Source organism: Drosophila albomicans, chromosome 3 (genome assembly GCF_009650485.2).
Source record: "Drosophila albomicans strain 15112-1751.03 chromosome 3, ASM965048v2, whole genome shotgun sequence".
NCBI classification, from domain to species: Eukaryota; Metazoa; Arthropoda; class Insecta; order Diptera; family Drosophilidae; genus Drosophila; species Drosophila albomicans.
The window spans coordinates 19,999,260-20,011,541 of NC_047629.2; the positions used below are offsets into that span (position 1 = coordinate 19,999,260).

The window sequence follows — 12,282 nt, forward strand, 5'->3', positions numbered from 1 at the left end:
TCCTAGAAGCGCTTTTGAAAGTTGCTCATTCAATTTGTAGTAAAATAAGAATCATATCTTATATTAATTTCAATATTCCTTTTCATATGAAGTTTGAAAACATCAAAAAGAATGAAAAAATCCACGATAAAAAAAAAGTTTTCTGCGCTGATTTCAATATAATATTTATATATGCAAACAAAACCTTTAAAAACTTGATAAATTGTACTACAAAAATAGAACTATACAATTTTAGAATAACAAACTTTTTTAGCTAAATTCTTAATATATTTCGGGTTAAGTATAAATAGATAGAACAAGCATTTACCTTATTAAATATGCCTGCCTCAGAAATCAAGCTGAGCTTTCCTGTTTCAGCACAAAGCAGAAAACACGTTCAGCGTGACGCATTTCAATAATATGAATGCCATAAATCTTGACAGTAAGCGGAGAGTGCCTATTTCTGCATTGATTGAAATATTGTATTGCAAAACACTTAATGAAAGTGTAGATTAAACATTTGCTCGACGTATGCAAATGCTGTTTTGTAGAGAGCTCGGGATCAGGAATACATCAAAGCATTTGAGTGGTGCTGTGATTTAGTTGGATTCTGAGGCAGAGGCAAAGCCTCGCGTTCGCGTGTTGGCAACTCGTTTTATATAATCGAAAAGAAGAAATAATGAATAAAATATTTATGTTTTTGATCAGAATATTTTGCATTTTATACATTAAGCACAACTGCCCCAGGCAATGGGAATGGGAATAAGAATGAGAATGCGAATCGCAATCGCAATTGGAATCGGAATGAAAATGGAACTGAAAATCTAATCAAGCAATTGCCACTTATTTAGAAGTCACAAGTTGATTTTAATGAAAATGAATTTCAAATCCAATAAATGAAATCACGAGCATGACAAGACAAAGGCGTAACTGGATGGGGGCGTGGCAATCATATGATGATATACATTCCATAAAGTCAAAACAAAACAGAAGAGGAAAAAACTAGAATGCAGCAAGAGATGAAATAACTCGTAGAATGGAATTTTCTGTTGGGGCGAAAAAGCATTTACTGTTAATAGAGGAGTGTATAGCTGGGTGTGTGGGTGAGTGTCGTGTATGTGTGTGAGTTTCTTTGTATCTGTCATATACTCAACGCGTACTTATGACCGCTACGAAAAATATTTACAGCATCTGTATAATGGCATGCGATGCAATAAAGTTCATACCTACCCGAACATTAAGAGTAATGGGCCAGGAGAGGCCTCAGGCAGGGGGGGAGAGAGGTGAGAGAGGAGTGGCTGGTAGTATGAGGCTGACAGCTGTGGGTTGTTTGGAAAAGTAGGAGACAGGCTGAGGCTGGGAGGCAAAAACGTGATTCGAGTGAAAGCCAAGTGCCAAGAGCGAATGGCGAGTGGCGAATGGCAAACGAACGAGCGGCTTTCTTTAGCCGTAACAGATACGAGACACAAACACAAATACACACATACACACACACACAGCGACAGACACATATGGCCAGCAGCTGTATATGCAGTTTTGGGCCAACTAAAGTTGGTCGAGAGAGCTGTAAAATGCATTTGTTTGAATTTGTGCCTGAGCCTGCTACGAGAAATGAGAAATGGTTTGGCAGTTGCCAAAAGTGGGTCGACTGCCGACCACAAGCAGCAGCAACAACAACAACTAAAACAACAACCAGAACAACTCGTAAGTGACACCAAAAACGGTCAGCAAACGACGACAACAACTGCTGCTGCTTTTGCTGCTGTTGGTGAAATGTGCGGTAAATGCAAGAAATATGATGATAAATGAAAGCACAGAGAGGTACGAGGAAGAACGCCCCAAAGTGGAGGCAATTGCAGAGAAAAACTGTCTGTGTATATGTGTGTGTGTTTGGAAATATGGCCAAGACGACTTTCGGTAACAGGGTCACATTTGGCCTCAGTTCGACTGGCAGCAATTGCCTTAATGATATACCAGCTACAACTACAGCTGTAGATACAGATACATTGATAAGATACATTATCTGTACAGTCATAAGAACTTAAGGAATAACACCTTATTATTCATATCTTGTTTATCTCTGCACAAAACTTTATTGCAAGTCGAAAACTATATATAGTATATTTTTTATTATTATCATTATTAGTATGTATTATTATTATTATTATTATTATTATTGGAAGAGAAGTAAAACAACCTTGTTGACGCGCGATAACACGGTTTGTTGTTTGAGCACAGCGAGCAATCTGATTCGACATTTAATTATACTAAATATAAATAGATTCGCGACTTTAAGTGCCTATCAATTTGCCTCCTAAGCTCAATTACATTTAATTATTGCAGTTGCCTTTGCATTTGATTAAAAGTTTGAGAAACCTGACAACAATAAGGAACTCAACTGCAAGTTCATATTAAACATTAAGATTCTAGCAACGACTTCGCTAATTGAGATCAAAAGAAACCAACAAACGATTCATTTTCATGGTTTTCAAGTTCTTGCACAATTTTCCTTATGTTGGCTTTAGTGTTTTTAATTCATCTTTAGTTGGCAGCTCGTTAAACAGCTTCTGAACTGGGCCAATACACAGTTTGCCAAGCTTGTTTGGACAGTTGCCTAGATGAGTTAACATTATTGTCATAATTGGCAGTATAAAAGACATTTAGAAATATTAATTCAAGTCTTTTAACTGCATATATCCAGAAAAAAAATTATATATATATAGTATATTTAAGATTGACGCAATAAATATTGAGCTTAAGCATGATGAAACAACAATATAAACAAACAAAAAATCTTTAACAAAAAGAGTTAATTCCTTAAACCAATAGAGCTTATACAATATTATTACGTTTTTAAAAAGGTGTTCTCAGAACGCCCACAACAAAATTCGATCGAGAGAATAAAACGATCGTACTGACAATTGAATATATTTGCAATAACATATTGTTTTTTAATGAAAATAATTAGAAATTTAAATTCTCCATGCGCTAATGGCAGAACAATAAATACACGCAAACGGTAAATACGACAAATAAATAATAATATAATCTACGTTTCTCTCTATCTCTTTTTCTCTGTCTCTCATGCATTAATTTTCGCATTGATTAAAACGTAGCAACAGCCCAAGAAGCAAATGGGAAAACGTTGAGAGAAAAAAACAAATAAATTACAGCAAAGTTAAAAGCAAATACTAGCAACAGTTGCTTAAAAACCCAAACACAAAAAAATAAGCAAATACATAGTATAAAATAAAAAGAAGAAACAGCTGTAAATAGTTTATGTGCCAACTTCCTCTCGACTAGGCTCTTGAGGCACAGCACAGGGTGCTGTTGGGGTGTACAGGGTGGTGCAGGGCTTGCGGCAACGCAATGTCTAAAAACCGATTGGCAACGCCATGCGGCTTTTATATTTCTTCAGTTTCTGTTGTTTTTGTTTTTTTTTTTGCTTTTTTGCTGTTTACTCGGTCGAAAACCCGTTTGTTGAAGCTGACGTACAAACGTTGAGACGGCCACAAGGCAGCAGCAATAACAACAACAACAACAACAGCAACAACAATAATGAAAACAACAACTTGCATGACCATTAAGCCGAAAAATAAGCAACAAATACAAATAGACAACAACTTTGAGGTTAAAATTTATAATTTTTGTCTTCGTCGTCGATTTTTTTTGTTTTGTTTTATCTTTTTTGCTTTTACAAAAAAGCCAGACGCATGCCGTCTCCCTTTCTCTCTCGCTCTTGGTCTCTTCAGCTCTGTCTCTCTTTCCTATTGCAAGAAAATTGCCGATTGACTAACCGGCTGACTGACTGACTGACTGACTGACTGACTGACTTCCATTTTTTGACTTTCTTATGAAGCATTATTCTGTCGGCGTTGACTGAGCAATTTTTATTACCAATTTTTAAGTTGCTGTACAAATTAAATTATCGTTGAACTCGTGTCACTTTGTTCTTTCCATGGAGTTAAATGTGTTCCCTAGAGATTAGTTTGCTCCCAGCTTTATTTTTAGCGTTCAAATATAAACAAAGTCGCGTCGCCATTTTAGATTATGTGTGTACACACATCTTTACTGTCAACATATTTATTTTGCACATTTCCATATGTACACACTGTTCACACACACCAACGTCTATTTTGCCGGCTTCAGCAGCAACACTAATAAACACTAATAAAACCACTAATAAAAATGTATTTAATATACTGATAAACAAAAGATTAATTAGAAAATCTTTACGCAGAAAATTCCACTCAATTAAGCGATTTTATCCTATTTTCAACTAGTCAACAGTTAATTGCCAGAGGTTTTTCAAGTTTTTTCGCTGTGATTTTATTTTAATTCTCGTATTATGGCAGTTCATGTTCGGTACTTTGGGCCCTTTCAATTTCAATTTCATTTTTATTTTTATTCCAATTACGAGCTTTGCTTGTATGCTGTTCATTTCCAATTACAATTAAAAGGTTTATCTGATTACCAGTATGACACATGTGATTGACCTTAGACAGTGGTTCGTAGAACCTATAATTTGGACTCAATCAGATTAAATTGTCGACAGAAAACTAATTGAAATTGTCTGTCTCCAATCAATCAATCAATATGCTAATTTCTATTAATAATTAAAATCGAAGAAACACATGTAAAAAGAATGAGTAAAATAAATGTTTTATAACGATGATTATAAAGGAATAAATAAAATAAAAAAGTTTCGGGAGAATATACATACATATGTATGTATGTATATGTAACACCGGATAAATAATATGCTTCGAAAAGAGATTGCCGTATTCCAATGTTAAATTCATTCAAAATATATAAAGAAATTTATAATAAAGGAATAAACAATATTCAAATAATACCTCATAGCTAACTAATGTCAATTAGAGCAGTCCGCAACTGACTCAATCCATTATTCTATGAATTTATTAATCGATTCTTAGTATTAACACAAACAGTTTTATCGAATTTGAATATTTATCATTTAGGATTTATAATGAAATCTCATCGTGCACTAAACAAAACATCTTTACGGAGGGGTTTTTGCCAGCAATACCCAAAAACACTTTGGCAAATTAATTACGATTATAATTGATTTTCTATATGTAGACACCAAATGAAAATCTTTAGAAATGACTTGAGGGTCATTTGAGGAGCGCCGCAAACACAGCTGTCGACACATGAAGATTCATCGAATACGAAAAACGAAATACGGAAAAAGGAAATACATACAATGAGTACACACTGGCCAATGTTTACGCACATACATGCATACATGTATTGTGTATATATGTAACTGTACGGTGCGTGAGTAAACTCAGTGTATCAACAAAACCAAAAATTCAATAACACAAGTGTAAAATTCACAGTGTAATCAGCAAATAAAATAGTAGCAACTGATTAACATGAACAATTATATTTAAAGAGAGCAGTAGCCGCGGCTGGCGCCAATGGCGACCAAGTGCAATTGGAGAAGGGGGCAAGAGGAGGGAGGTTAGTCCGACTACCGGCGTCAGCAAGCATTTCAAACTGGTCAGAGGGGGGGTTCATGAGCATTTATTGCACTTTGAGTGGCTCTTAAAAGCGGCAACAAGAGCATTAAATATGTAATTAAAAAAACATCCATATATAAACAACAAACAATATATACAAGTATTTATATATATGTATGTATGTATATGTACGTATGGTGTGTGTATAGACACACATTTAACGTTTTTTTTTTTGTTTGCAGTGTGTACACACACTATAAAGCAATTCAAATTCAATGTCAACAACTGACAACTAAACACAACTGAAGTCCAAGCGTAGCGTGCACCAAATTTGAAACTTTTAATACATGTTTGTGTCTATCTGAATGATTTACTTATATGTACATATACATATGAATCAGATGTGCAATTTATGCAGCTGAATCAGCAGTTTTATGTTGCTTTGATTAATGGACAATTATATTATTATGCTGTTGCAAAATTAATTTCGCACAATTGTCAACAATCTGGCAACTCTGTTCTCCTCAGAGAAAAAGAGCAGCAAGGTGAATTGTTGTTGTTGCTGTGTTTTTGCTACCAAAAGCATAATGAAAACTTATTGTATTATTGCAATTACTCGAAACTTGTGCCTTCATTTTAGTTGATTGTTATTGATGTTGTGCACTTTAGTTTACACTTGAGTTGCTTTTATTTGCGAATATTCTTCAAAACTGAAATTGTAAATTATTTTTCAATCTGTTTATTTGGCGCGCTGCTGTTAAAAACTTTACGGATACAAATGCAAAGTCAATTAACAGACTTTATTTAAACACCATGACGACTGTCGCACTCACTCCCATTCGCACTTTGCTTATTTATTTTTATTTTCGTTCAAAAAAACGTGCTAAATAAACCGCGCAACAGCAATAACAACCACAACAGCAACAACAATACGAAGAGGGCAGAACAGCACAGCTGACGCTTGTTTCTGAGAGCGAATCAGAGCCGCTCTCACAGTCACGTTCAACAGAGCTGCGCAAGTAAGTGAAACAGTGATTGCTAAACTGTAACTGATTTACACTCAGCCATATTAATCTTACATTTAAAGTTCTTTCGATGATTTCAGTTATTTTGTTATTACAAATTTTTTGCATTACAAATATAAATTTGCTGTATTTCTGTCGTCCGCATTGCAATAAGCAGTGACTGCGGTAATATAGTAACAACATCTGTCATCTCTAGCTGGCTCTCTCCGACGCGCTCGCGCTCTCCAATTGGAACCAGCTGAGAGCTGAGACTGCGTTTGTCTTCGTCGGCCATTGAGACAAAATGAAACACAACAAATAAAAAAAAAAAAAAATCAAACAACAAAAGTTTTGCAAGCGCAACGAGTATAAAGCTGGCAACGAACACAAACGTATTGGCCGATGACGACATTTGGCTATTATTTAGCAGTCTTTAATTCAAATATATTTACACAAAAAAAATTTATCAACTTACATTTCTCCCTGTTGTTGTTACAGGCTCCACTTAACACCTCTTGTTGTTGAAATGAAAACAAACACAAATGCAAACGAAAAATAGAGAGAGCGAGAAAGAGAAGACGCTGGCAAAATTTGCTTTTCACTGTATCTCTTTTCGAGCTATTTTCTCGCTCGCTGCTACTGCTTCAGCTGATGCACTTTCACCATATATTTACCACTGTGTTTTTCACAATTTTCACGTGTTTTCTCTATTCTGGCTTTGTATGAACTTATTTTTTGCTTGAAAATTTTACATGATTATTTTGCTGGGTTAAGCAATATTTCTGAGCACGCACACACGTATGCAAAGACCTCACACACAACAGAAGCACACACGCGCACACAAACACACGCACACAGGCAAGCAACACTCAAGTACGTGCTTTTTTTGTTGCTGTTGCTGCTGCTGCCTGCTGCTTCTTAATGCTTTTGCTGTTGTCTTTGACTTTTTCTTTGTTTTGGCACCAATTCATTCATCCATTTTCACTACACACGCCCACAAGCACAAGCGATGCCGTTACTTTAATAAGCCCTTGCTTTCTTTTAATGCGTACGCGTTTGCTGCACTTTCTGTGCGCAAAAAATAAGGCGAAAGATTATTATTTGTGTTTTATTTTGAACAACGCTTTGGTCGTGCACCGCGTCTTGCTCGCCCGTTCTTCCAATTGGAACTGAGCACTGCCAGTGGTCTGAGAGTGAGCGACGGCGACGGCGCAGTGTTAAATTGGCCACGACCAACCAGCAGTGTTGTCACTACAATTGTTTTCAAGCTAAATCTAGCAGTTTTGTAAATTCGGCTAATAAGAAAATATTGCAAACAAACAATTTGGATGTAGTATTTGTTAAAAATATTTTTCAAATACTTAAAAATATCGTAGACCTAAGTAACTTTACTTTAATTATTACTTTGCACTAAACAATGTTACCGTTTGACCTAAGAGTTTGGTGCATTTAGCCGTTTAGCTTGCGTAAAGGTGGCAACACTGTGAGAGCCATTACGATTTGAGAGTGTTGCTGGGTGCTATTGATGCACTCTGCTGCTCTCACTAATGTGCACATACCATTTTTTCACAACAAAAACTCAAACTATGCGTTTTTTATAGTCAATAGTGGAATTTGTTAATTTTATGAAAATTAATTTTGTAATAAGGTAAAGATCGATAGGCTAATGAGAGTAGGGCTGCAATTATCGATAAGTGCAGCGAGCTGATAACGTTCAGTGGTAGTAACAGTTGTGCAACTGTTCGCGTGACATTGGCCTTGGTTGTTGCATACTTTTAGGCTGGCCTTGAAAATGGTCAAGGCGACAGCTACCAAAGGACCGAGCGCCTAAATCGTTAAAATATTCAAGATGTGAACTTGCAGAATATTCAAGGAAATGCTTTTGATGTAGTTGAAGGCAGTTTGTGTGTTTAATTAGCTCCATAACGCTTTTTGCGAGTTGTGCAATAAAATCCATTAAAGCTCATTAAGTGCGCTCAACTGTAAATTTCAGATATGGACAGCAAAGTAATCCCTTTCGGCAGCTGTTCGTCGGCTTTCAAAGGAAACTTAATTTCACTCTCCGTTTGGCATTAAAGGCCCCTAAATACATATTTAAATAAATATTAACAAGCGTTGAATTTAATTACACAAATTAGAAGCAGACGGCGACAAAATCCATAAAAAGGGAAAACTGACAAAGTACCCTTTTCTTTTTTTGTATTGTTTTGAATAAATAAATTAACTGACAAGAGGAAAGAAATCAGAGCAACAATATCATCAGATGCTGACAGCGGCTCGCATAATTCCAGCAGTAAAATTGAAAGAAAAGTCGACAATGTGTAACGCTGAATGTTTTGCTGCCGTCAAGATTCATTTGTTGCTGCTGTCGCGCAGCACACTGATTACCAACCTTCTCCCTCTCTATCTGCCTCTCTCTCTATCTGGAGAAGAGTCTGTCAGGATACACAGCGGCAGGTCCTGCCAACTGCCAAGCGATAAAGTCAAGCGAAATAACGGCACCAACACTTGCCTCAACAGCAGCAACAGCATCGTCAGCGACAGCAGCGACAACAGCAACATCAGCGACAGCAACAGCAGCAGTTGATGCTCGGCTCCTGTTTTTGATGATGATGACAGCAACAGCAGCAGCAACGTGCAGCAATAATGATGATGCCTCCACCGACCATGCCCCCACAACTCCCACGCACAGTGGTGCAATTTTATGCAATTGCCAAGCACTTTTTTATTGCTGCAACATCAGCTTATGGGTTTGTCTTTAATTTTTTATCGATAATAATATTTGATTTGTGATGAAAAATACGAAGTTCATTCATACCATGAAAAATTTATATTTTCAGGTAAACTTTTTGAAAAAAAGGTGAAATAAAATATATTAAAAGCATGAACAAGCATAAAAGTAAATAAGAAATAGTGCAACAAAAAAAAAAATGAAACTAAGAAAGATTTAAAGGATTTGAGAAAAATAAATTATTAATAAAAACTCTTTTAGTTGGATACGGAAAAAGAAATCTTCAAAGAGGCGATATTTCTATGAAAGCTCTAAAATACAAAGAAAGTGCTGATAATGCTAATATACAGACCATGACATTTCCTCCTCAGTGTTTCGCAGTTTCTTGTACGTGGCCTATCTGCAACGACTCTTCTGGCTTGGGATAAAACTTGGGAACTGGACGACTGGAAAATAGTTATATGGTCTAATGAAACGAAATTGAATCGATTCCAGTCAGATGGTAAACAATATTGTTGGAAGAAGCCAGAAGAGTCGTTGCAGATAGGCCACGTACAAGAAACTGCGAAACACTGAGGAGGAAATGTCATGGTCTGGAGCTGTTCTACTTTGTGGAGCGTTGGACCAATTAAGAAAATAGATGATACTATGCAAAAGGAAGACTTTCTAGATATTTTGCAGACCATATTTGCGATTTTGTTGACAAATGTGCATATAAGGAGAGACATAACATTTCAACAAGATGGAGATCCAAAACCCACGTCCAAAATCTTCAAGGAATGGATCGCAAAACAAAATTTTTAGTTAAAGGAGTGGCCAGCACAGAGTCCTGATCTCAATCCGATCGAAAATTTGGGGTCGATAGTGAAAAGATGATTGGGACACTATGAATCAGTACCAGCAAGCTAGAGAGATGCAGCAACGAGTCCAGCAAGAATGGAGAGCTATTCTAAAATAAATAATACCTAATTTGGTAGAAAATATACCAGAATGAATAAATATCACAATTACAAATATCGTTCTTTGGACCAAGTATTAAAAAAAAAACGTTTGTTGAAAAGTGTTCAAAATGAGCATAACTGAGTACATGCGAGTTTTTTTTTTGTTTTTTATTTCTTAAATTAACCAATTAGATTTTTTTTGGTATATTTTGTATAAGATTTTGTTAATAAATATTCAAAGAATAAACACAAAAAATTTGGATTCATTTACTTTACTAATAACTTTTTTATGCGAACCCAAAGTCAGTAGTTGCAAACTTGCACGCCACTGTAGATGTCTGCTTAGAGAATGTTTATTGTAAAATTGGAGCCAATTCGATTTTAAAATAATTCAAATTTCAGAAAAAAAATAAATTTCTGGAGAATTATTATTAAACTTATACAAAATAGAGTAAACTTACTTTAAATAAATTTATTTTTATACTTTATATTCAGTAAATGAAACTAAACAGTTCAGTGGAAAATATAATATTATTATTATATTATATTATAAATATGTAAATAAAAAAATTCAATTTAATTTTTTCATGCTTTAAAATTTTAATATCTAAAAAATTCACATAGAATGTGAAATGGTAAGCTTTGCCTTCATAACTTAAATTTATTGTAGTAAATTTGCATAATGAATATAAAGCAGATATAAGTTATACATCGATACCATAACTGTTTGACCCACTGTACGCTCGTCAGGCTGTTCATTAAAGCAGGCAAAAGTGTTGCCGAGTTATAATGAGAGCAAAGCTTACACTGAAATTTACGACAAGCGCCACGCTAAGTGACAGCCAGAGACGTCGACAAAGATAGAGAAACCGATAAAGGAAAAGGGAGTGGAGGAGTGAAGGCGTGGCAGAGGGAGTTGTATTGCTGAGGGGTCAGTGAAATGGACTGCAGTCGCAAGAGGAGAGAATCTGTGAGAGCGAACTGTGTGATTATGTTTGAAACTTTTTCTATTTAAGCTCAATGACAAACAGCAAAGTTCGCCAAAGCAACAAAATCGAATTTCCAACTTGAACGAGGGGGAGTGCAACAAAAAAATCAAGAGAAAATCTCATAAAATATGCACATTTTAATTTGCAGCGAACTCTTTAAAGACGAGCAACACAGCATCGTCTCCCCCTGTATTTTGCTGCTGGCTAAGTAATTGGCTAGCAAAGCCAAGAAGCAACAGTATGAAAAACGCAGCCAGACAACAAACTGACGACGACTTCCAACTGGCAGCTGGCAACTGGCAACTGGCAACTGCCACCTGATAGATGACAAATCCTGCAGCCAGTTGTAGATAAAAGGCAACCCCAATTGCAACTTGCCTCCAAACTCTCATCATCATCCACATCTTTGGCTCCATCTTTAGCTCACATCGCTCGACATCGCATCAACACAACTAATCTCAGGCATTTTCTAAATGATGGACATGAAAGCGCACTTAATCCCTGACCAGTTCAGTTCAGTCGAGTTGAGTTCAGTTCAGTTGAGTTCAGTTCAGTTCTTTGCTTTTTGTTTGCTTTCTTTTGTATAGCGGCGCATTACTGGAGGCATCTGCAGATTTGTTGCAACTTTGGTGCCACGTCTGCCCCAATGATTGCAGTTTCTTCTATTGCTCAAGTCGTTGCTGTTCTGTTCTGTTTTGTTTTGTTTATTTTGCTACCTCTTGCAGCCCCTTTTTTTTTTGCAGCGGATTTCTGCTGATGTCTGCTCTACCTACTAATATGGTATAGTCTATGGCTTTGTCTATATCTGTGTGTGCTGACAAGCAATCAAAGCTCAGACAGTCAGCACAATTTTAACATTGAGTCCTCGTAGTTTTTGCTGAGTATCAACCAAGCAACTTAAATGTGTCAACTAATTTATTATATTAATGTTTTCAAATTTTAGTAATCTAAAAGAGTTGTTGAGAGGCTTCTTGAAAATTCGAAACAATTTATTAGTTTGAAATAACTATTATAAGGGGAATAATATTAATAAAGCAAAATAGCTCCTTCCATCTAGATTTACAAATTTGCTGGGGGCTATTCATATTTTCATATCTTAACTTGTTTGAAAAACGTGCTAAATAATAAATAGCTTATAAATCATTCAAATAA

At 35.8% G+C, this 12,282-nt stretch overlaps 1 protein-coding gene across 2 annotated transcripts in view; it reads right to left on the reverse strand.

The window, feature by feature from the left end:
• LOC117572229 (uncharacterized) overlaps positions 1-12,282 on the reverse strand; it is an 82,067-nt gene that overhangs the window by 52,752 nt on the left and 17,033 nt on the right. The window contains exon 1 of one of the 2 annotated variants that reach the window (XM_034254908.2): positions 6,945-7,646. The exons of the other annotated variant lie outside the window; for it this stretch is intronic. The gene's annotated coding sequence lies outside the window, so the exon portion shown is untranslated. Of the gene's footprint in view, positions 1-6,944; positions 7,647-12,282 lie in introns of those variants that run through there. 2 annotated transcript variants of the gene reach the window in all.